Source organism: Felis catus, chromosome B4 (assembly GCF_018350175.1).
Source record: "Felis catus isolate Fca126 chromosome B4, F.catus_Fca126_mat1.0, whole genome shotgun sequence".
In the NCBI taxonomy this organism is placed as follows: Eukaryota; Metazoa; Chordata; class Mammalia; order Carnivora; family Felidae; genus Felis; species Felis catus.
This window is the reverse complement of record NC_058374.1, coordinates 95,760,393-95,785,126: the sequence shown is the minus strand read 5'-3', so window position 1 is coordinate 95,785,126 and position 24,734 is coordinate 95,760,393. Positions and strand designations below refer to the sequence as shown.

The following is a 24,734-nucleotide window of genomic DNA, read 5'->3' as shown; positions in this document are numbered from 1 at the left end:
CTTTGCATTTTTAAATGGTTGAAAAAAAACCACAATATTTTATGGCGCATGAAAATGATAAGAATTTCAGATTTAAATGTTCATAAATCACACAAACATTCCTTCATTTTTGCATTGTCTATGGCTATGTTCTTGCTACATGCAATGGCAAAGTTGAGCATGATCACAGACACTATGTGTCCCCCAAAGTTTAAAGTATTTACTGTATGGCCCTTTACAGAATAAGTTTGCTGACTTTTGGATTAGAAAATCCCTGAAGGTATTTGCTGTGAGGAGTTTTTATGTAATGTTTCTTTTGTGGTAAGCTGTATGACATTAAGTAATTCATTCATTCATCCTTTTATTCTTTCACTCAATAAAAGCTTTTTTTGAATGTTGACACTGAACCAGCCTTAGAAATAGAAGTGTGGGACAAGTTCTTTGTCCTAGTGATTATATGAAATGATTGCATGTCAATAAGACAGTTGTCCAAATTTCTACAAATGAATGTCTTATTGGGCAGAGAACCATAGTAATTTTAGGTCTTCCAAATTCTTTCCTAAGAAGAGCTCAATCCCAAAATGTGGTGCAATACATGCAGATTCTGAGCTTTTCTTAGTATCTTCTACACCAGCATCCTGAACTTCCTTTTCCCTGCCCACAGGGTTACATGAGTTCCTTGCTCTCTGGAGATGAGCACTGTGCTTCCCTATCAGGACAGTTTTAGATGTCCAGATTAGCAGTCACTACTACCGAATATTTTCTATCTGACAGGCGCTGTGTGAGGAGCTTGACTTGAAATGACGTCACTGAAACCTCACACTCTGCAAGGTAAACGTGATCATCCTCATTTTTGTTTTTTTAAAAAAATTGTTAATGTTTATTTACTTTTGGAAGGGAGAGAGGGAAGAAAGAGAGATAGAGAGAGAGAGAACGAGCAAGGAAAGGAGGGGTAGAGAGAGATGGAGACAAAAAATCAAAGCAGGCTCCAGGCTCTGAGCTGTCAGCACAGAGCCCAACAAGGGGCTTGATTGAACTCATGGGGTGTGAGATCATGACCTGAGCCAAAATTGGACGCTTAACCGACTGAGCCACCCAGGTTCATCCTCATTTTTGTAAATGAGAACACAGAATTTCAGAAATGTCAAGTAAACTGCTAGTAAGTGGTTGAGGCAAGGCTTCAAACATAAGGTTGCCTGTTTCCAAAGCTAATCCTTTTAATGACAATTTACTGAATTTGCTTTGTTTTCAAGACTCAAATTCTCTCCACACGACGTTATCTTTTGGTTACTCTTGAGATGTCAATAGTTATCTAAGTCTTTTAGGCTGTGCCTATGTGATGGACAACAAATATTTTTCAGTAAATATGCTGTTTTCATGTTTTTGGTGACAGTGTCACCCTGTAGGGGGCAGAATTCACCCTGAATTCCACTTTTGTTTCCTACCTTTGTTTTTGAAACAGTTGTGTTGACTTGAATGAGAAGAATTTTCCAGGCTGTCATGACTCATTCTAGGTCAGAGCCACAGGATAGGTGACAGAAGGAACACGCATTCAAATTTATACTCTTGTCTTGATGTGAGCTTTTGTCAGTATCACTTCTTCTCTTAGTTTCTTCATTAATAAAATTATTCGTGGTGGAATTTGAGGTATGTCTGTGTGTTCCACATGTGCGTATGGCCATCTTTGGAATTAGTTTCCATTCAATGCTATTAATAGTAATCTATTTGGCTGGTAGGATCATAGAATCTCAGAGTTGGGGTGAGCAGTACAATGTATAATTTCTGAAGGCAGATAGACTGAAATCATTACTAGTTGAAGGATCTGAGGGAAACTGACTTCTTTTGTTTAAGTTTCAATTTCTGGATGTATAAATGGAGAAATGATAGTACAACTTCATAGTAATCCTAATCTTGAGTCCTTATTGTGTGCCAGGCACTGTTCTAAGCACTTTGGTTGAACTGAACAATTTAATCCTCATAACAACCCTGTGAGGTTGTTGCTAATATGAGCTCCATTTTTTTGGGAAAGGAAATTGAGACATGGAAAAGTCTAGGAAGTGGAGAAGCCAGGATTTGAAATTTAGCAGCCTGGTTTTTGAGTCCAAGTTCTTAAAGATTATGTCACAGCATCTACAGACTGTGTTGAGGTTTAATTAAGAAAAAAACATATAAAGCCCTTAACGCAGGGTGGGTTTTCAGTAAATATTGGTTATTTTCCTTCAAAGAATGTTTTTAAAAGTGTGACTCACATGCACATGTACTGGAATCACCTGTTATGAGAGGTGTATTTGTCAGAAATGCTGATTCTTGGACTCCAGCCTGGACCTACTGGATTCTGGGAATTTTGCATTTTAAAAACATGCTTCCTGACTGATTTTTGATGCAACAAAGCTTGGGAGACTACCTTAGAATAACCCATCCCAGTTCACTAACAATGAGGAAATCCTTTCATGGCACTGCTCCAATTATTCCCAGGCTTCTGAGGAGTTCCCAGTGATGGTGTGCCTCCAAAAAACTTGGATTGTTAGAAAAATTTTTCCTTGTAATTGAATGAAAAAAAATCTTCTCCACCTTATTTTATCTCCATCTCACCTATTCAGGCTTCTGAGTCACACAGATTATCATTATAGGGAGGCAATGGGAAAGCCATTTTGGGGTGATTGGACTGCAGATATGTTTATGTACCTGGCAGGTAGAACAGTTTTCAGGGTCGACAGTTACCTAAGGTCCTCAAGGTGATGACTGTCCCAGTTGAGTGACAGGGAGACTGTGAATGGATCAAACACAGAAATCCTAAGGAGGGAGGCAGACAGATGATGACATCATCAGGAAGATGATCAGAGCATGAAGAACAAACAAAGACTCACGTGCTGAAATGGGGAATGGAGTTATAGTTTGGTCATGGGGATAGAAGTCCATAAAGTTATTGTAGAGTCACTAACAATTTCACTTGACCCTGAGACAACTCAGTTACTAAATCAGGTTTCTTTAAGTTTCCCTTAGTTGGCATGAGATTCGTATTTCCACCTATTGCACATTAGAGACATTTATTGAGTGAATAAAAATGGTGGCCAGGTGGCTCTAGCCATGGAGATTGCAAGGCAGGGATCAGAGCACATTTTTCCCATCCAGTCATCAAAATATTCAAGGAAAACCTTTCCTTTTCCAGCTTAAAATTTTTTGAGTTTTTTCCCCCTGCTATCCATCATTGGAGCATATGATCTGGTTTCTGGAGCATTTTCCAATTGGCAGTCATCTTCAGGCACTTGGTTTGTCAATATCTCTCTTAAAATGTGGTACTCAGAGCTGAATATAGGGTCCTGATGTGGCATGACCGTACTGAGTGCCACAGGTCCTTCATCTCTCTTGTTCTATGTACTATATCGCCACTAATGGCCACACCAAACTATTTTTTTTTTTATTTTTTATTTTTTTATTTTTTTTTAATTTTTTTTTTAAATTTTTTTTTTTCAGCGTTTATTTATTTTTGGGACAGAGAGAGACAGAGCATGAACGGGGGAGGGGCAGAGAGAGGGAGACACAGAATCAGAAACAAGCTCCAGGCTCTGAGCCATCAGCCCAGAGCCCGACGCGGCGCTCGAACTCACGGACCGCGAGATCATGACCTGGCCGAAGTCGGACGCTTAACCGACTGCGCCACCCAGGCGCCCCACCAAACTATTTTTTAATTAAGTGGGCTGTATGTACATTGTGAATAACTCACTTCTGCTGAGGTAGCCTAAGATCACATTAGCTTTTCTAGCAGCCAAATCACGCGCTTGGCTCATATTAAAACTTCTGTCAGTGAAATCCCTGAAGTTCTTTGTCATATAAAACACAACTAAACTGAGACAAATTTGGTTTGTATTTGTGCAACTGAGTGTTTGAACGGGTTTTTACATCTATTTCTGTTAAATTGCATCTTGTTAGTTTTGGCCTGATTGTCATGCCTGTGGAGATATTTAAAAATTCAATTTCTATCACTCAATATATTTAGCTTCCATCCTTGTGCCATTTAAAATATTACCAAGCCTTCTATACCTTCGTCTAAGTCACTAATAAAAAGCAGTTAACAGTAATAGGCTTGTTGTATTTTTCCAGGATCTCCCTTCAAGATGACATTATTTCATTTGTCAATATTCTCTTTGGTACCTATTATTTGCCAAATGCCATGTTATATCCTGGGGATAAATATATGAATATGGCCTAGACCCTGCTCTCAAGAGATTTACAATCTAATGAAGAAGAGTAACAAATTAGTGGACAAATGCAATACTGTGTGATGAGAGATGTACCAGAGGGGTACATAAGGGATAATGGTAAAATCAGGACTTTGGTAGAATAAGCATAGAATGATGAAAATCCATTTGGATCGAGTAGACCATAATTTAGAAACAGTTATCTCATGTAGTTCCAATCATATGAACTCTTTCTATCACTCTTATGAAACACTTTAAAAATTACCACCACTTTTTCTTTGGGTAAATACCCAGTAGTGGAATTATTGGATCATATGGCAGCCCTACTGTTAACTTTTTGAGGAACCTCCATACTGTCTTCCATAGCGACTGCACCAATTTGCATTCTCACCAATTGTGCTTGAGAGTTCCTTTTTCTCCACATCCTTGCCAACGCTCGTTATTTATTGTCTTTTTGATTCTGGCCATTTTGACAGGTGATCAGGTGATATCTCATTATGGTTTTTATTTGCATTTCTTTGAATGACGCAGAGCATTTTTCAAATGTCTGTTGGCCACTTGTATGCCTTCTTTGGAAAAATGTCTATTTAGGTCCTCTGGCCTTTTCAAATTTGGATTATTTGGATTTGTTTTGAGTTGTAGAAGCTCTTTATATATTTTGAATATTAGCCTTTTATTGAATATATCATTTGCAAGTATCCTCTTTTCTTCAGTAGGTTCCACTACTGAGTATTTACCCAAAGAAAACAAAAACACTAACTTGAAAAGATATATGCACTTCTATGTTTATTGCAGAATTATTTATAATAGCCAAGATATGGAAGCAACCCAGGTGTCCATCAATAGATGAATGGATAAAGAAGGTATGGTATATATAGACAATGGGATATTATGTAGCCATAAAAATGGATGATATCTTGCCATTTGCAACAACATGGATGGGCCTAGAGGGTATTATGCTAAATGAAGTAAGTCATACAGAGAAAGACAAATACCATGCGATTTCACTTACATGTGGAATCTAAAAAGCAAAACAAATGAATAAACAAACAACAAAAAGCAAAATCAGACTTATAAATACAGAGACCAAACCAAGGATGGTTGCCAGAGGGGAGGTGATGTAGGGCAAAATGCGTGAAGGGAGTTGGGAGATACAGGCTTCCAGTTATGGAATGAATAAGTCATGGGAATAAAAGGTATGGCATAGAGAAAATAGTCAATGGTATTATAACAGCATTGTGAGGTGACAGATGGTAGCTACATTTGTGATGATCATAGCATAACCTATAGAGTTGTTGAATCACTGTGTTGTACACCTGAAACTAAAGTAACACATGTGTCAACTGTACTAAAAACAAACAAGCAAAAACTACCACAACTGTGTTTTTGTTAAACATTAAGTTGAAGGCCCAGCTATGGTATGGTACTGTCAACTGTATTCTTTATCTTCTCTGGATACTCTTACCAGCTAGATGCGAACAACTACTTATTGCCCTCCTGTAAAGAATGGTTTTTATCCTTTGCCTTTTATGTAACTTACCTATGCTCCACCCACTTCCCCAATTCTGCCCCATACCCGTGACTAAGGAGACTTCACTTAGTCACAGATGGCAACAATTAGCTCTGTTTCCATTTCGAATTACAGTGTGTGTGTGTGTGTGTGTGTGTGTGTGTGTGTGTGTGTGTATTCTTTAAATGCAAGTGGCTGTAAGGTCCCACCTTACAGTCTTGTTCAGCCTAAGTTGGGTGCAATGCCAAAACTAGTTCAGAGGAGTTCTCATCAGCTCTCCTGCACAAGGCAAAGTAGTTGGAGGAACAGTCAGCCTGTTGTTCTTCACCCACTTAACATCATTTAGGCCAAGAACTTGGCTTCAAGTTCCCATGGAAAATATTAGTTATTTTTATATATACAAATCAGTTCTGAATTAGTTTAGAAGCATAATTTTCTTTTTTTTCACCATAAAATTAGGCTAGAGAAATTTGGAGAACCACTAGATTAAAATTGGGCTAATTCAGTATGTGCAACTTGTACCATTTTTAGTCATTCTCATGTGTTAAGAAAAGAGACTGGGCCCCTCAGGATTGAGCATTGGTGCTGGGGAGCGGGGAGGGTAAGAGCTGATTAAGTACAATTGGGTCTCATACAGTAACTTATTAAATCTTATTCTTTTTTTGGGGAATTGCCTTTAAGTTTTCTCCTCTCATTTCTATTTTCTTTCTATTGTGGAGAACACTGGGGATGAAGGATTTGCTTCTGGAGTCAGAAACAACCTGGGTTTGTACCCCATTTCTCTGTAGCTTTGTGACCTGGATGGGTCACAACTCCTTATGCCTCAATTTTCTTTACTATAGAATGGTGACAACAGTTTATTCCTCATTGGGCTTCTAGGAGGATTAAACAGCATATGAAAATGCTTAGGATAGCACACTGTAGAGGGAAACTGCTCAATAAATGTGAGTGATTTTGTTGTTGATGTTGATAATGCTTTGAGGATATGGATAATGGAGCTGACAAAAATAGAAGTGACACCAGTGGATTCCCACAATTGCAATACAATAGCTCTAGAATATTTCTAACAGTGTCTCAAGGACATTGTTCTCTGAACTATTGATAAATATATCAATATATCAATATATTATTTGCAACAAATAATTTTTGTTTTGCTTTGTTTTTTCCCTTTGGTGGGTGGTGGTATTGTGTTGTGCATGGTAGAATGATTAGTAGCATTCCTGGTCTCAACCCACTATATGCCAGTTGCACCCCTTCTCCCCCCAGTTGTTAACAATCAAAGCAATGTTTTCAGACATTGTCAAGTGTCCCCTGAGGAACAATAACCCCTAGCAGGCAAAGCATAATTGTAAGTCACTTTCTTCAGCCCTAGGGTCACACAGTTCCCCTTATCTTTACTGAGAGCTATAAAATTAGGTTTAAAAGGATCCCCTTGGCTTTGATGGACTGGATCCCTATAACATTTAAGTAGGTATGGTCTTTGGAGATGAGATGAATGCTTTCTTATTGCTGAAGTGTACCCATCTGGGATACATGCAACACTCCAGTGGGTTCTCTTGTATAATTCTGGAGTGGAGAACAATTGTGCATTGTGTTTGCATGTTATTTCACTTGCTACTTTTGATCCAGCACTCAATTCTGAAGGAGGAAAAAAGGAATTTTCATTAACAATAAATGCCATTTTCAATAAATATTCTTAGGGCTCATTAAAGACAAAACATTGAACTAGGGAAAATAAATGGCATAAAAATGTTATTCATGTAAAATAAATGTGCTAATTGGCAAGAGTGGTTCAAAAGGACTTCTCCGCTCTCCAGACACTTTGAACTTTGCCCATTTTTTTTTCCTTGGCAGTGCGCTGTGAAAATGGAAATAGATTCTTAGAGCCTCTTGATGACATCTTGTTGGAATATAAGACATATTGCGTTGAGATTTGTGATCTGCAAGAATTCCATCTGCACGATTCACCGGAGACAGTGCCACTGATGATTCCAAATGGTCTATTCTGCTTATTTATTTACCTGCTTAATAATAGCAAATTCAACTGAAAGGACAATTCGATTTGGAGGCTTCAGTCAATTATTCTATTTCTTGGAATGGCTTGTGTGGAACAAAGAGTGGTCCACATTTTGTTTGAGGCAGTTAATTTTATTCTTCCTGAATATACTTCAGGGATTTGTAAAGAAACCACTACCAAGGACCATCTTACCAGGTGAGTGCTAGAGGAAGACAGCCTGATAAAAATCCACGATTATTTAAAAACAATTTCTTTTTGCCCTCATCCCAACCCAAATGAATAGTGTCAATGAATTTAATGAGTCGACATTGTACCATTTCCTAGATTCTTTCAGGGACAGCCCTCATGAGAATGAAACATGAGTTGCTGGTTCAACCTTGGGGGACCAATTATGCAGCTTCGGTTAGCAGCTATTGTCATGGCCACTTAAGTGTCAAGGCTTTTGATATCCATTTGTAACCATAACCTTTCATTTAAAAATACTACTACTTTCTTTGGCAGTCATCCTAACCTAATTAGGAACTAACGCAGACTTGTACATTTCTTATAAACACATCAGCCGACCAGAGGATCCGGCCAGGGCTAGAGCACGATTTGAGCTTGATTGAGGGGTTTATCTTTTCCTCCTTCCTATAACACACGTATAGGTCTGGATTATATTCAGCAGAACTGCTTTTCCTCTTATTTTCTGGTTTTGACATTCTGCATTGATTACTCTCTTGCTCTCATTCTCCTGCTTTTACTCTTCCCTGGCATTGTTTTCCTTTCTCCTACAACTTTGTTTTGTACCCTTTCCTTTTTTTTTTTTTTGATTGTTACAATTTACCATTTGAACATTTACAGAAGAACTAGTCTGACAGCCTCTGGACAGTAGAGAACAAGATTGAATGATGACATCAGAGGTGATCATTTTTTTTTTAATGAATTGTATATTTCAAATTAGATTTTTTAAAAAACTTCTTTGAGAAGGGGGCTGCTCTGTTTCCTGCATGGCTTTAGTGGTAGAAAGCCATCAATGAGCACACACAATAAGATACCAGGCTTGAAGGAAGCCTTGGTGAAATGGGTAATTACAAGTGGCCAGGGGCATACAGTGCTACCCTAGAGATGAGTTGTGTGGGACCATGCATTTTAGGTTTTGCAGATCACCAGTAGTAAGGACATAATCATCAATTTGGACTATAAACATAGTGATAATATTCCAGCCAATTTTGTCTATAATATGCTAGGTTCTATGCCCAGTCCTTGACCTACTCTTCATATAATCTTCACAACACTGTAGAGACAGAAATCATTTCCTTACCATTTTGAGATGAACTTACTCTCAAGGAAGTTAAGTAGTTTCCGTGCAATCTTGCAGTGACCAAGTTTGATTCTAAAATCTATATTATCAGCTAATACATTTGACTGTCTTCCTACTAATTTGAATAGAATTCTTTTTATAATCCTCTAGAATGAGAGTATGAAAAATTGTATTGAATAAGATAAAGATGAGCAAATGCTTCTTTTAGTAACTGTCTACTGGGCCAAGAAAAATCTTGTTGAGTATTGGTATTTTCTGTGCTTCATATTATTCTGTGGGTGTATTAATAGGTTTTAGCAAATATGGGGCTGATATGCTTTTCTTTTAGTCTTTGGTTCATTTCATCTGAAAAACTTGTTCTTTCAAACTAGCTCTTGAGAAATAAAATACTGTTCAGCACAGAAATAAGCATAACATGAAAATAAGATCTTTTCTGTGGCCCTTGTCTTAGGAGTGAGTTTTCAGCTAATGAGAAGTGATAAATAATGGAGCTGGAATAAGGACACAGTTATTGGACTTCACATGGTGAACTAGGTAGTGTTGCTGTTGGCCAACACATCCTCTAGGCTTTGGCTTTTAAGATAAAAATGTTTCATGGCTGAATAGTTGTTTCAAGAATAATGTGAAAGTAGTAAAGTAGAAAGTTAAAGCCAGGGCTTTGTTGTTGTGATATTTACAGGATGATATGCTCTAGTACAGGAATCTAGTCCTCAGTGGCCCCTGTGTGGCTTCGGAATGCCTATGGGTACCAGGGACAAATGGGGACAAAGGAAAAAGCAAGAGAATAAGAAAAGGATGAGAGAATAGAGCAGAAAAGAGGAGGATGGAAAGAGGAAGGGAGACCACCAAGGGAGTCAGATTGATGGAATAAAAGGAGATCGATAGAAGAAAGCTGTCTCCCTGGTGGGAATAACTAACAGGTTATTCCAATGCTATACTGGTGTGTAGAATTTATTTTATCATTGAATGATATGCATGATGGGATAACAAACCATTTGAGAAACATTTAAAAATTTCCTCTCTCTTCCATTAAACAAAACTTTAGCAACATAATATACAGTTATCTTCCTCTTGCTTGTTATACATCATGATATATCTTGGAGGTCTTCTATGTCAGAACACTGAAGTCCTCTTCATATAAGTGGCACAGTGTTCCTTTGGTGACATAGACTGGTGTATAAAATTGGTCTCCTGTGTTGTTTCTACTCATATTTTCAAACCACCCTGCCATTGTCAATATTGTGCATGCCATGTTGTGTCGTGTATGAGTAGGTTTCTCTATGGAACAAATGCCCAAATACAGGATTACTGAGTTAAAAGTGAATGCCAAAGTGAGCTCCATTGAGCGCTACCATTTTTGGACTTCCCGATGTAGGATATGATTATTTTTTAACCCATTGTATTAATACTGAATGACAATAAACATTTAATGATTACTTACTATTTGCCATATATTGTTCTAAGAGCTTTAAAGAACATCACTGCATTTACTCTGCCATATGAGGCAGGTAGAATTATCTCTTTTGTACACTTAAGGAAAATGAGACCTAGAGGAATAAATAACTTGCACAGTGTCAAAGATATTGTAAGTGGTAGAGTTAGGCTTCAAATCCTGGTGGCCTGACCTCAGAACCTGCATTCTTTCTGTCAGCCGCTGCTCCGCCCACACTGGGAAGGTCACCAATGACCTTCTTGTCTCCATTTCTAACAATTCCCAGCCCTCATTCTTATTTATTTTTTTTTTTTCAACCTCATGCCTCCTGCAGCCAATGCAAGGGACTACAGGCTTTGAAGAGCCACACCTAAATTGCCTCCCATTATGTGTATTTTAGGCTTTTAAATAAAAGCAGAAGAGAGAAAAGAAAATGTGTCATTTCCAAAATTATTGAGGAAAAGAAATGGTATGTAATACATCAGTTCAGACCTGACAAAAAAGCCCTTGAATAAAAGATGAAAGTGTCAGGAAGAATTCTTGAAAATGTTCTACCATTTAATAATAATGCTAAAAGTTTGAAGAGTCTCTAGTAAAGCTAAGGATTTTAAAATTTGGAAATATACTACTTCAACATTTATTTAGCTGGAGGAAACTTTTTATGACATTCTTAAATATTTATACTTTATTAGTCACATAATTGCTTAAGCAATATTTATTTGTAAGACTAAAATTTTTGACACTTATACATCAACTTTTTGGCCTGGCCCTCAGAGTTCAAGGTAATAAGTAGGAAAATATAGTACTTCTGACTCTGATTTAATTTGAACAAATAAAGGATCAATATAACATATATTGATATTTTTTATTTCCATTATTAGGTGGAAGGTAGAGGAAAGTATAAAATATAGTTATCAACAAAATGATATGTTAACTAGTAGTTAAAATTACACATTACATCACACATCATCAGGGAAATGCAAATCAAAATAATGAGATATATAACTTCACACCAGTTAGAATAGCTATCATCAAAAAGACAAAAGTGGTAACATGTATTGGTGAGGATGTGGATAAAAGGATTTGTGCATTGTTGGTGGGAATGTAAATTGGTGCAGCCACTATGGAAAACAGTATGGAGGTTCCTCAAAAAATTAAAAATAGAACTGCTGTCCCACTTCTGGGTATATATCTAAAGAAACTGAGAGCAGGAAGCCATAGCGATATCTGCACTCCCATGTTCCTTGCAGCATTTCTCACAAATAGCCAAGATATAGAAACAGTCTAAGTGTTCATCAGCAGATGAATGGATAAAGAAGATATGGTATGTATAGGCAATGGAATATTATTCAGCCATGAAAATAAGGAAATCTTGCCATTTGCAACAACATGGATGGAACTTGTGGCCATTATGCTAAGTGAGATAAATCAGAGAAAGACAAATATCATATGAAATCACTTTTACGTAGAATCTAAGAAAAAAATGCAAACTCAGAAACAGAAGAGTGGTAATTACTAGGGGTTGGGGGTGGAAGGAATAGGGAGATATGGTCAAAGGGTACAAACTTCCAGCTATATATGATTAACCAGTTTGGGGATCTAATGTGCAGCATGGTGATCATGGCTAATAATACTGTATCATATGCTTGAATATTGATTGTAGCCAATAATAGTATATGCTTAAATGTTCTTACCACAGAAAGTAAATGGTAACTAACTGTGTGATGTGACGGAAGTGTTAGCTAATACTAAGCTGCTAATCATGGCACGGTTTATAAATGTATCAAATCAATACTTTGTATGCCCTAAATGTATACAATGTGATGCACCAATTGTATCTCATAAAGTTGGAAATCTATATATGTATTTCCATGAGAAAAGGACTAAAAATTGACTAGAGTAAAAAAAAAATTTTTTAATGTTTATTTTTGAGAGAGAGAAAGAGACAGACTGTGAGCTGGGGAGGGGCAGAGAGGGAGACATAGAATCTGAAGGAGGCTCCAGGCTCTGAGCTGTCAGCACAGAGCCCGACGCAGGGCTCGAACCTACGAACTGTGGATCATGCCCTGAGCCGAAGTTGGACGCTTAACAGACTGAGCCACCCAGGTGCCCCCAAAATTGACTAGAGTTTTGAAGTAATTTTTCTTTTTCTTTGTTTCTGAGAAGGTGAATGGACAAAAGTATAAAACAGACTTTAGTGAATTGCTGAGAGCATCTGATCTCTCCGTTCTACCCCCTCTCCTTCTCTATATTCCTCTCCACATTTGGGGCTGAAAGCCTGCAAGCTATTTTCCTGGGATTCCATCACCAGTTGCTTCCCTGTTAGGTTCTACCAGCGGGAGACATTGGCAGGTAATTGGGAACTGGGAAGAGGGAAGAAACTTTTTTTTTTCCCCCCTTGGCTTCTGGCAGAAGCTTCCGGTAGTAGAGGCCATTGGCCAGTGTGAGCTCTGGGTTCTCATTCAGTGTGTCCACTGGCAGTGGTGGGGAGTGTTTGAGCAGGCACTGGCACCACAGGCCGCGATAGCCGCATCGGCAGTAGGGAGCTCTCAGCAGCCTCAGAGGCTCACACTGTGGGTTCTGGGTCATACCATTTCCCCCTTCACTTCTTGTCTCCTCAGCATAATAGTGATTCTCTGCAGTTACTGCTCTTTGGGTGAACTTCTCTTTTCTGGCTCATGTAGCTCTTCCAGTATCTTTGTAACCAGTTTCCAGTGTTAAATTGTCACTGTTTGAAATGACCAGACTGGTTTCTGCTATCCTGGCTGCATACTGACTGATATAGTTCATGGAAATTTTTCCCTTGTCCATAAACGAGAGCTTATTACCTTTTTTTTTTTTTTAATTTTGTTTCAACGTTTATTTATTTTTTTGGGACAGAGAGAGACAGAGCTTGAACGGGGGAGGGGCAGAGAGAGAGGGAGACACAGAATCGGAAACAGGCTCCAGGCTCCGAGCCATCAGCCCAGAGCCTGACGCGGGGCTCGAACTTACGGACCGCGAGATCGTGACCTGGCTGAAGTCGGACGCCTAACCGACTGCGCCACCCAGGCGCCCCATTATTATCTTTAAGACAGTGGTACCCAAACAAGGTGGTGTCACATTTCTATGCCAATAGAGATATTTATGGTATAACTTGACAAGCCAAAGCAAGTGACTGTGAAACCAAAGTGAAAAGAATCAGTCTTCTTGTGCTCTGTATGGTTGCCCGTGCTCCACTCCTGTCAGCATGTTCTTGGATTGAACGTCCAGCAACTGGTAAATATATTTTTTTCATTTTTATTTTTTTATTTAAAAAAATTTTTTAATGTTTATTTATTTTTGAGAGACAGAGTGTGAGCGGGGGAGGGACAGAGACAGAGAAAGACACAGAATCTGAAGAGGCTCCAGGCTCTGAGCCGTCAGCACATAGCCTGACGCGGGGCTCCAACTCACAAGCCGTGAGATCATGACCTGGGGTGAAGTCGGACACTCAACCCACTGAGCCACCCAGGCGCCCCTAAAATATATATATTTTAATGTTTATGTGTGAGAAAGAGAGAGAGAGCGAACTCAAGGGGCAGAGAGAGGAGACAGAATCTCAAGCAGGCTCCGTGCTGTCAGACCCATGAGGGGCTTGATGCCAGGAACTGTGAGATCATGACCTGAGCCGAAATCAAGATTCAGACACCCAACTGACTGACCCACTCAGGTGCCCCAGTAAAATCTTTGATACTGCACACATATGGATGTCTTTTTCTCCTTATCTGGAGGGCAATAAAGTTGAGGGGTGGGGGAAAGACCACCGAGAGCAATACTAATTGCTACCTTTTGTGGCCGCCTGTCTTATTTCAGGAGCTCATCAATATTGTTGTGTAAAACGATTGTCGACAACTTTTTAAAATCTATGTGTACATAGGAAATTATTGTTAAACTTCTAAGACAGACATTTGTCTCACACTTTTCATTTTTATTGTGTTTTATGAAATAAATGGTTCATTCCTGGTCTAAAAAGTGTTATGAATGTCAGAATGTAAATCAATTGCATCATTAAGCACACAGACTTAGTTCATCAGTTTTATAGCTATTTTTTGGTAACAAGATTTTCCTGATGAAGGAAGCGGTATATTGACTTATTTTATTTTCTTTATTTTTATTTTTATTTTTTTTATATTGACTTATTTTAAAGAACACTGCTTTGGAAGACTTTAATAGCACGTTTAAATTTAGTGCTTTTTAAAAAAAAATTCATATCATTTTACATATACCATGATATAGAATTTAAGAATAATATAGCATAGAATATTATAAATAAGAATTATAAATATAAATACAAATATTTATATTATATTATACATATTATAATTATAAAGAATATATTATAAATTATATATGATAACATAAATACGATTTAATTGATTGGGATTCTGTCTTCCTTCTTGATTGTGACATCTTTGAAAATAGCCTGTGGCCTAATGATAACCATAACAATTTTTTCCCCTATCATTTATTTACCATTAGGCACCTGGTTAACATATTGTAAATATTTGTTATATAAATGAACACATGGATATATAAAGATACATTTATTCTTATCGAGAGAATAAGAATTATTAATTCTTTTTCTTTCTTTTTTTTTAAAACGTTTATTTATTTTTGAGACAGAGAGACAGAGCATGAATGGGGGAGGGTCAGAGAAAGGGAGACACAGAATCTGAAACAGGCTCCAGGCTCTGAGCTGTCAGCACAGAGCCCCACGTGGGGCTTGAACTCACGGACCGCGAGATCATTACCTGAGCCGAAGTCGGCCGCTTAACCGACTGAGCACCCAGGCGCCCCTATTAATTCTTTTTCTTGAGAGAAAGACTTTATCTTAAAGGTAAAAGAATAAAACTATTTACGTATATAAGGGACAACTCAAGTACAGTTTATTTAAATAATTGACTATGAAGTAGGAACAGTGTTGGAACCAAGGGTTCATAGCTCAATTTTTATCACTCATTGGTACAAAGGGATGAAGCAGAGAGCAGTAGAAAGAACTACAAAGAACCACGAGGGAGAGAGGATTACCTTGAGTTGTATAGAGGAGAGCAATGAACTTTGGTGGAAAAGCAGGCCAATTCAAGGCGATCTCCAAGAAGACAAAGGAATGCTCACTTTGATTTTGGTTTCCCCTCTCTGTCTGATTTCCTAAGGGCTCATCATTGGCTGAACCCAGCCAGAACACAGAGGATGTGGAAATCCTGTTGATGCAGAGGATAAGTCAGACTTCCAAGACAGAGAGCAGAGTGAAGAAGTTTGGCAAGTAGAGTGGAAGATGCATTATATACAACTATAGCTTTCTTTTCAAGAGATTTTTCTTTAGCTCCATTGAAAGAAAGGATTTCTAAAAGACATAAATATACATTGTACATTTATTTAAATGGAAGTCTCTCTCTACACAGTATCGCCATTTATTCCGAAGTCATTTAATGATTTATTCATTTTGGAAAATATTTCGGACATATATAAGAGGGTTTGTATAGAAAGAAGAGTTATATAGCTAAAATACAGCTTAATATATAAAACATTATGAAAAATGAATCAAAGTCCTTAGATGTTCTCTCTATTCACATTCTTTTCCTCCTCTGCAGAGGTAGCCAGCCTCTGGAATCTGGTGAATATTCTCATTCATTTCTTTGATTGTTAATATTTACCTTTACCCACCCAAACAATATATAGAATTGTTGTTGTTCAGTTAGTATAATTCAGTTATACAAGATGCATACATTCTAGAGATCTAATGTACAACATAGAGCCTGTAGGTAACAATAATGTTTTGTGTAACCAAACATTTGTTAAGAGGGTAAATATCGTGTTGTGGTCTTACAAAGAAAGAAAGAAAGAAAGAAAGAAAGAAAGAAAGAAAGAAAGAAGAAAGGAAAGAAGGAAGGAAGAAAGAAAGAAAATAGGAAAAGAAAGAGACAAAGGAAAGGAAAGGCAAGGGAAGGGAAGGGGAGAGAAAGGAAGGGAAAGGGAGGGGAGGGAAGGGAAAGGGAGGGGAGGAGAGGGAAGGGAAGGAGACACCAGAAAACTTTGGATTGAGGCGATAGTTTCATAGGTGTAGGCATATGTCCTAACTTATTAAAATGTATACATTAAGTTTTAACTCAATAAAGCTGTTAGAAAACCTCATATAAATGATATCACATTTCATGACTTAGTCTGCAACTTGATATTTTTCACTCAACATTTTAATTTTGGGGCATATATGCTCCAGGTTGGTATGTTTAACACTCTTTCTTTCTACTTCACTTTCATTGTCCCATAATTTTCTGTGACTTAATGATGCAAGTCCACTTATTGTTCTCATTAGAATCCTATGATTTTAAAAATCAGGGTCTTCATTGTAGTCATGGTTTTCTTTATACTAGTTTCCTTATCAGAATGCATGCTGCAGTAGTGGAGATTAATGAATTGTAACTATTTTCTTTTTAAGAAATTTACCTCAGAAGAGAGGAAGCCCTAAGTAAATTTTATTTTCCTCTATCCCTATCTGCACTTTCAACCTTGAATGTGTTAACCTATGCAAAATACTTGGAAGGGAACCCGGCAGAGGGTAAGTGCTAAAGAAGCATCATCTGAAGGACGCTGGAGCATTAGGATAAGGAGCCAGACTGTCTGGCTTTGAATCTCCACCGTGCTGCTTGATACCTGTGTGGCTTTGGGCAAGTTACTCAGCCTTTCTGTGCCTCAGGTCCCTCATTTGTAAAATGAGGGTATAACAACAGTCCCTACCTCACAGGGTATTTTGGAGGATTAAATGTGTAAATGAAAACATGCAGAGAACATAGAACGCACCCAGCCAATAGTAAGTGGTTGTGTTTGTTATTTCAGGTTCCTTGGGCCCTTGCTCTGGACCTCGTGCTCATTGGACCCTGCATTCTCTGCTGTCTTGGAACTTGGATACACCAATTCTTGCCAAGGTTGTAGTGAGTTGATGAGTCACTCCGTTCCGTGGTATTTCCCTTTAACACACTTGTGCTGAATGAGCCTGAAATATCATGTCCTGAGGGTGAGCATGTCTTCCCGGCACTGATCGAGTGGCACTACACATCTATTTCCAGTCTAGGGGACACCATCTCCATCCCTCCCCCTTCCTTCACAAGCGTTATGACATGGAGACTTTGTTGTTTCTTTTTATAGGAATATACATTTTTGTTGAAAAAGCTACTAGCAGCCGAGTTGGTGACATGACCTAAACTTGTAAAGATTTGTTTCTTTCCTCCCAGCTTAATGCTTCTTCCTCATATAACTTGTATTTCCTCTAGCTGGAGGTGGTGGGTGGGAACCAATGTTGTGAGCATTGTTCAGTTGGAGTGCCAGCCTTTCTCACCTCATGGAGCTTTCACCAAGTCCAGGGAGGTCTCACACATATGTTCTTGGATCCGCTGTTCCATGACTCCTTTGTTCCAGTGAGCAGCACTAATCTGCTGCCACCCTTGCTGCCCATTTGCTGGTAGCCTGCAGGTCTCCTGCTCCCCTCCACCCGGGCTCACCCTAGGCACCGACCCAGCAATGGCACATAGTTCCTGGAATCTGGCTTTCTTGAAGCTCACTCTGCTCACTCAGCCTGGCTTTGTCTCCACTTGGGCAGTTTTTCTTTCAATGCTCTGCCTTTCTTCCTCCAGTCTGCTCTCTTTTGGGGAAACTCAGTCCCGTGTAATGGAAGCACACTGGAGCCACAACTGCCGGCAAACTTTAAGTTCTTTCCTACAAAGCTCCTGAGCCCCACCTGGATTAGGGTCTTTGGACGTGCCATGCCAGGAAAGAATCTGGGCTGCTCAGAGCACCCAGGAGACCTCTGGAGTGCAGTGGCTTGACTCTTTAAGTTATCCCGATGGGCTACTCTTTATACCTAAGTTAAAAGCAGTTGCTTGAGTTTCCATGAGGGTATGGCCATCATTTTGGAAGCAGAAAAACCTAGAACTTGTAAAGCTTAAAAATGACAATTATTTGAATATTCAAATAAGAGTGTTCTTATGAAACCACATGAATGAAAAATATCAGTGATGAAAAATTTAGAAATCACTATTATATAAAAATCTTAGACTGTGTTTTGTCTCTAAGGTATGAAAGGAATATTGGAGCCTTTATAGTTTACAAATATCTAAAAAGACTGATATAACACTGTTCCCTTCATCTTGTTGCATACTAACACAGTATTCTTTTGTGTCACAAACTTTATTGAGACTAGTACTGACTCTTGCCGGACACTGTTCTATAAACTGAGATACAATGATGAACACAAGGAAACTCCTTTCTGTCATGGAGCTTATGTTCTAGTAGTTTTAGGATTTGACTAGACTACATTCTAGAGTATTTGGGAATCTAGTCATTTCACATCTAGAAAAGATGGCTATTCCTAGTGTGAAAGTGTATAGTATGAGAGACAACTGTCCAGTTGGGGACAAAGAGCAAAAATATGTTCACAGTCTAGTTGGGAAGTCAGATGTGGGTATAGCAAATACATAATATGGAAGGTGCTATGATAGCATATGAACAAAGTATAGCTAAGAACAATGGACATTAATCAGGTTTCACAAGAGGATAAATTTAGGCTTTAATAAACTAATAAATGAGTTTTAGAAAACAGCACAAGACTGGACCAGACTACAGTCTTCCAGGGCTGGAAATCAAGGAGACATCCAGGGAGTAGTTATAGGATAGCTTGGGGCATCTGAATCATAGAAGAACATTTTCAGACACCAGATTCTCACCAGAGGGAGAACCTTCCTCCTGCAGGGTCAGGGATAAAGGCAGGTCATCTAAGGGTCCTAATATCAAGGAGGAGGGTGGCGCTACCAATAATGGTGGAGCCATTATTATTTACCTAAAATAGTAAAAATATTCAGAAGCTCAGTTTCATAGGTTGAGAAGCTCTGCTTTCTGGTCAGGCTTTGTGTCATTGCGAAACAGAAAGAAAAAGTTGATAAAATAATTCAAGTTCTTACTAATTGTAAGCATTATCAATAACAGAAAGCTCTTGCAAGTCAACGTTTATTAAATGAAAGTTACCCACTAATTGTGAGGATTTAGAAGGATGATATATGAGTTCTTTTTCCAATTCCCACTTAAGAAAAGGAAAAGACTTTAGTCAAGTTGGATGGGGTCACAATAGGGCAGGAAAACTTTATTCAGCTCCAGAATACTCTTAATTTAGTTGTAATGGTAACATTGTCTTTCATACATGAAGATGAAACTACTGAACCACAATAAGGAGGGAATCATCTTTTGAGGGTTCCCCTAACCATGCCCTCAAAGGTGAGGCAGCTGGGTCGATACTCTGTCCTCATCTGATGGCTAACATGCAGGCTACCAAATACAAGTGTGCAAGGTACTAGGAACGTAAAGAGTCATAAGATGTGGTGTAATGGTCCCACCTTTCATAGAACTTCAAATCCTGAGGGGTGTGTGGGTGGTTCCGTCAGTTAAGCATCTGACATCGGCTCAGGTCATGATCTCATGGTTCATGAGTTCAAGCCCCGCATCAGGCTCTCTACTGTCAGCATGGAGCCCGCTTTTGATCCTCTATACCCATCTCTTTCTGACCCCTCTTCTTTCCCTCTCTCAAAAACAAATACACATTTAAAAAAACTGCTTAAAATCTTGAAAGAAGAACATAAGATAAAAAAAATCAGTACTATGTAGGATAGGGTTAAGGTACAAACTAAACTTTTGGGTCACAGACCAGCTATCATGCCCATACACAAACCTGCATTCTTCTTTGATGGAATAATGTGTAAGCAACTAAGGCTAGATATTTATTCAAACTAGAATCAGGACAATTCACTGAAAATCAGTTTCCAAAAAGTCAATTTGTCAAAATTGATGAATTCTGGAAGAATTTTTCAAAGTTTTAGTTTTGCCCTAGGCTTTACATCTCAGCTATTTTACTAAGGATTCATCTGTTCAACTTAGCTGGATGCTAATTTCGTGCGTATTTTATAATTTGGATGCCTGGTATTGCTCAATGCTTAATGCTTTATCTGTGAATGGGTGGTCTTTTCTTAAACCCAGTTTATGGCCTTCTCTATTTTGGTAGGCTCGCATCCCACCCCTGAAATTGCCCTCAAATGGTTGCAACCAAGTTTCCTATTACCTCAGGATATGAAGCTGACAGTTCCCTCCAGATGGTCTTTTGGTGGGTTTGCCATGTGCTGAAATAGCTTTGAATCAATTGGCTTTCAACAAATTAACCCAAAGCAGGTTCAAATGAACCCAGAGCACTCCAAACCACCTCTTAACTATCTATCTCTTAATGTTTATTTATTTTTGTGTGAGAGAGAGACAGAGCGTGAGCAGGGGAGGGGAAGAGAGAGAGGGAGACATAGAATCTGAAGCAGGCTCCAGGCTCTGAGCTGTCAGCACAGTGCCCACAGCAGGGCTTGAAGTCACTAACCCTGAGATCATGGCCTGAGCCAAAGTTGGACACTTAACTGACTGAGCCAACCAGGTGCCCCATTAACTATCTTATTTCTTAAAGTGAAGTCTTCATTTCCCTGAATTATAAAGTTAGAAATCACTTAACTTATTTTTTAGTGATGTAACAACTTTCCCATTATCTTTCCTCCCAGTACTGATGATAAATAGTAGTAAAAATAACTCTTAATATATTTTTTAAAGCTTCCCTTTTAATTCCTTCCAGGAAAAGAATCCTGGATCTAATATAATCTAAACAAGCGCTAAACAGGTATCAGAAGCTTAGATTCCAGTCCCCAAACACTTAAGTAAACTTTTAAAATCCTTGACACTCAAATATTTCTCTATAAAATAGAAATAAAACATCAGCCTCTACCTTCCTTGTAAATAACATAGTAAAAAGGGAGTGGAGGTGATAAAGTAACTACTTTGGAGAAGAGTAGATTGATAGAGCTTCACTAATTAATGGTCACCAATTTGATGTATTCCAATGTAATATTTACCTAGCACCTCTGCTCAAGAAATGGTGTTATGGACTATTAAAAAATTTTTAAAAGTGGCCAAGACACAGATCTGACCCAGGAATAATTTTTTTTAGTCAAATGAACAAAATAAATACATAAAACTACAGGGCCCAGTACAATAAGGGCTGAAAGATAATAGAAATGAAACACATTGTTGATTCCAAGAAGACAAATTACACGGGACATGTGGCCAGAAGACCAGAAAGTCTTGAGTAGATGAAAAACAGAAAGGACATTTCGAGGAAGGGCACAGAGTTGGAAACCATAGCACCCATGTGTAAAAGGTGTGTTCATGGGGGGAACAGGAAATGGTGGTGGAGATTCATTGAGGGGCATAATGTGTAGGGATTTCTGCTGCATTTGGCAGCAATGAAACACTCAAGGTTTTCAAATGTACGAGATGAAATTCAACAATATAGTTAATCTGGCAGTAGCATTTAGGGTAATTTGGAGAGGTGGATAATGAGATTGAGAGTAGGGCTAGGAATCAAAGGAGTTTCAAGTACTGAGCGGCAAAAATGAGACAGCAGACAGAACGTGGAACCTCTTTCCCAGTGCTAGTCAGAAGCCTAGTGACTATAGCCACACACAAGGAATGGGGTGGGACAAAGGGCAAACTCTTCAATATGCCATATAAAGTCCCTTCTAAACTGGCTCTTAACTGCTTTCTTAGCTTCATCTCCCACCATCTTCCTGAACTTGTCTCTATAGCCATATAGCACCATGCACATCACCCCAACCATACCGTAAGGACCTCAGTACCCCACTCTGCTTTGCTTTGCCTTCTGCCAGGGGCACTCTGGCCGCCCCCCCCCCCCCTTCCTCTGTCGAGCTAACTTCCCCTGGTCCTCCTCTTTCCACTCTCTCCTTCTTCCACCCTTTTCTTACACTGATTTAGAGGGTTTCTTTGTTAATTCCATATCCTCCTACAGATTTTGCACTCTGGTGTGACTATCTGTTTTCTTGTTTTTCTTTTTTTCTCTAGACTATGAGCTGTGGGAAGCTGGGACCACTTGATTGAGCAGCTAGCACAGTGAGTGACACTGAATAGATGATCACTAAATGCTCGATGAATGGAATAATGACCAATTTAATACAGTACCTCAAACGTCTATTCAGAGTTGCATTTCCAGTATTTGCATAGACAGAAATCATGATACAAAAGAAGACAGAGATGTTTGGCTGGTAAGCCAAGGCAATTATCAGCACACACACATGTACACACATGCATACACACACATCTAGCAATATGTTTACAACAAATACACAGTGGTTGATTGCATATTTAATGTTTATTTTGTTTAATGTTTATTATTATTTCTTCACTTTTGAGAGAGAGAGAGAGAGAGAGAGAGAGAGAGAGAGAGAGAGAGTGCAGGCAGGAGAGGGGCAGAGAGAGAGGGAGACACAGAATCTGAAGGAGGCTCCAGGCTCTGAGCTGTCAGCTCGGAGCCCGACGTGGGGCTCAAACTCACAAACGCGAGATCAGGACCTGAGCCTAAGTTGGTTGCTCAAATGACTGAGCCACCCAGATGCCCTGGTTGATTCCATATTTTAGATGTAAATGCTAGGGGATGGCAAAACAGAGGGATGTCTCATGGGGCCATTAGTCACGGAAGGCTTCAGATTCACTGTAACAATTTGGGGGAGGAGGAATTAATGATTGAAAAAAGAGAACAAAGGAGAAAATAGGGTCAGTGATGTGCAAAGAGGACCATTTAAGGTTTATGTGTTATTGAGACAGGAGAGGCGAGTACGTATTCTTTCAGATCTCTCCTGTTCTTCCTAAGGTCCAAGTAAACAAAGGAAGACCAAAATGGGAGCGGGAAAATCTATTCAAAGCCATGAAACATAGACATCACAAAATTGTTTCAGCAACATTTTATTGTCAGAAAGATTGAAAAGATAAATCAGCCAGGGGCTGCCTGGGGACTATGTTACGGGAGTTTGGACAATCAACTAACTAAGAATTACTCCAAGAGACATATTTGTAGTCATTCCTTGCTAGGGATGAAAGAGGATGATGTAAGCTTCAAGAGTAAAGTAACGTGTGATGAATTTTGGAAGAAATAAGTGGAAAAAAATAACAAGAACTTCTGGCTTGATGTTCCAGGAATACAGCTAAGCAGGCCAAGACTTTATTAAAAGAAAAAAAAGTGCATATTACAGAAATGAGAAGACAATGTTGTGTGGGTAAAGAAGCACTGTGATATTTTAAGCTGGCTGAATAAAATAGAACATGGCAATAGAAATATGAATCAAAGGCACAGAAATGGGGACTAGAAAAATCCAGACGTAGAATGTTTTTTTTTTCAGGGAACAGATAGAAGTTGACGTTGATAAAGGAATTTACTGTGAACCTGCTTTATAAGGGAATTTATAAATTTTGGGGAATTGGTTGACTTGGGCTCATGTGGTTAGCATACTGGGAACGTTGCATCGAATGCAGGCTTAAAAATCTTAATCTTGAGGAGGAACATATTTATTTTAAGCCTTTCACGTATTTGAATAGAAAACATGAGATAAAGATAAACATGAGATAAAGAGAAAATGGAAAAATCAGAGGTAACAAAATTTGAGCCTGCCTGTATTTTGTAGAAGCAGAGGAAGGAACTCTTAAAGGGAAAAGTAAAAATAATTTTATTACTTTAAAGAGGGAACACTCATTCAGAGGGACTGGAGGACATAAGGTATGGGGAAAAAAAAATCCCAGAATGATATAGTATAGCAACTGGATTCTTATGTTGTAGCCACTAGCCTGCTAGAAGGTACTATCTGTTTTAATGTGTTTTTTATTTTTTATTTTACAAGAACCAAAAGGACATTGCTATAACTCAATTTAGATGGCAGCATTATATTGGGACAAAGCGTCCAAGAAGTTCCAGTCTTGCAAGGGCAAGATTCCATAAGAAAAAGGTAAGATATGGAAAGAAGAGAGAAATAATGAAAATGGATACCATAACTATGTTCTGAAGGGGACAATAAAATTTAAAATGGAGCACTGGGGAAAGCAGTCTGGCTGAGGCCCAAATTGTCAGGAAAAGCCTTTAGAAAACCAAAGGATTCAGATGGGATGATGGGTCAAGTCTTATTTAATATCCCAATGTGTATTAGTCCAGTGGGCAGTAGAAAGTTAAAGAATCTGTATATCTAGACAGAAAATCCCATGATCGAGCACCCACAAGCTAACTGCTTTCGCTTTTAAGTGGGTACCTTTGTACCCTGCAATGTGATGTGGGATGCCAAGTCAGTAGGTCACACATTCTGTAAGCACTTGGGCAATGGTGCTGGCTAAGGTCACGCAGGCAAGGAAGGCAAACCCATATTGGG

General features: G+C 38.7%; 2 long non-coding RNA genes across 2 annotated transcripts; both read left to right on the top strand.

The window, feature by feature from the left end:
* The first annotated feature begins 699 nt into the window (after nucleotides 1–699).
* On the top strand, nucleotides 700–16,208 carry LOC123386836. Its single transcript, XR_006601279.1, has 3 exons — nucleotides 700–810; nucleotides 7,543–7,900; nucleotides 15,615–16,208. It is a non-coding gene; the product is annotated as an uncharacterized LOC123386836 (long non-coding RNA).
* Nucleotides 16,209–16,908: 700 nt separating this feature from the next.
* On the top strand, nucleotides 16,909–24,326 carry LOC109501666. Its single transcript, XR_002159880.2, has 3 exons — nucleotides 16,909–17,384; nucleotides 22,390–22,437; nucleotides 24,216–24,326. It is a non-coding gene; the product is annotated as an uncharacterized LOC109501666 (long non-coding RNA).
* The last annotated feature ends 408 nt before the right edge of the window (nucleotides 24,327–24,734 follow it).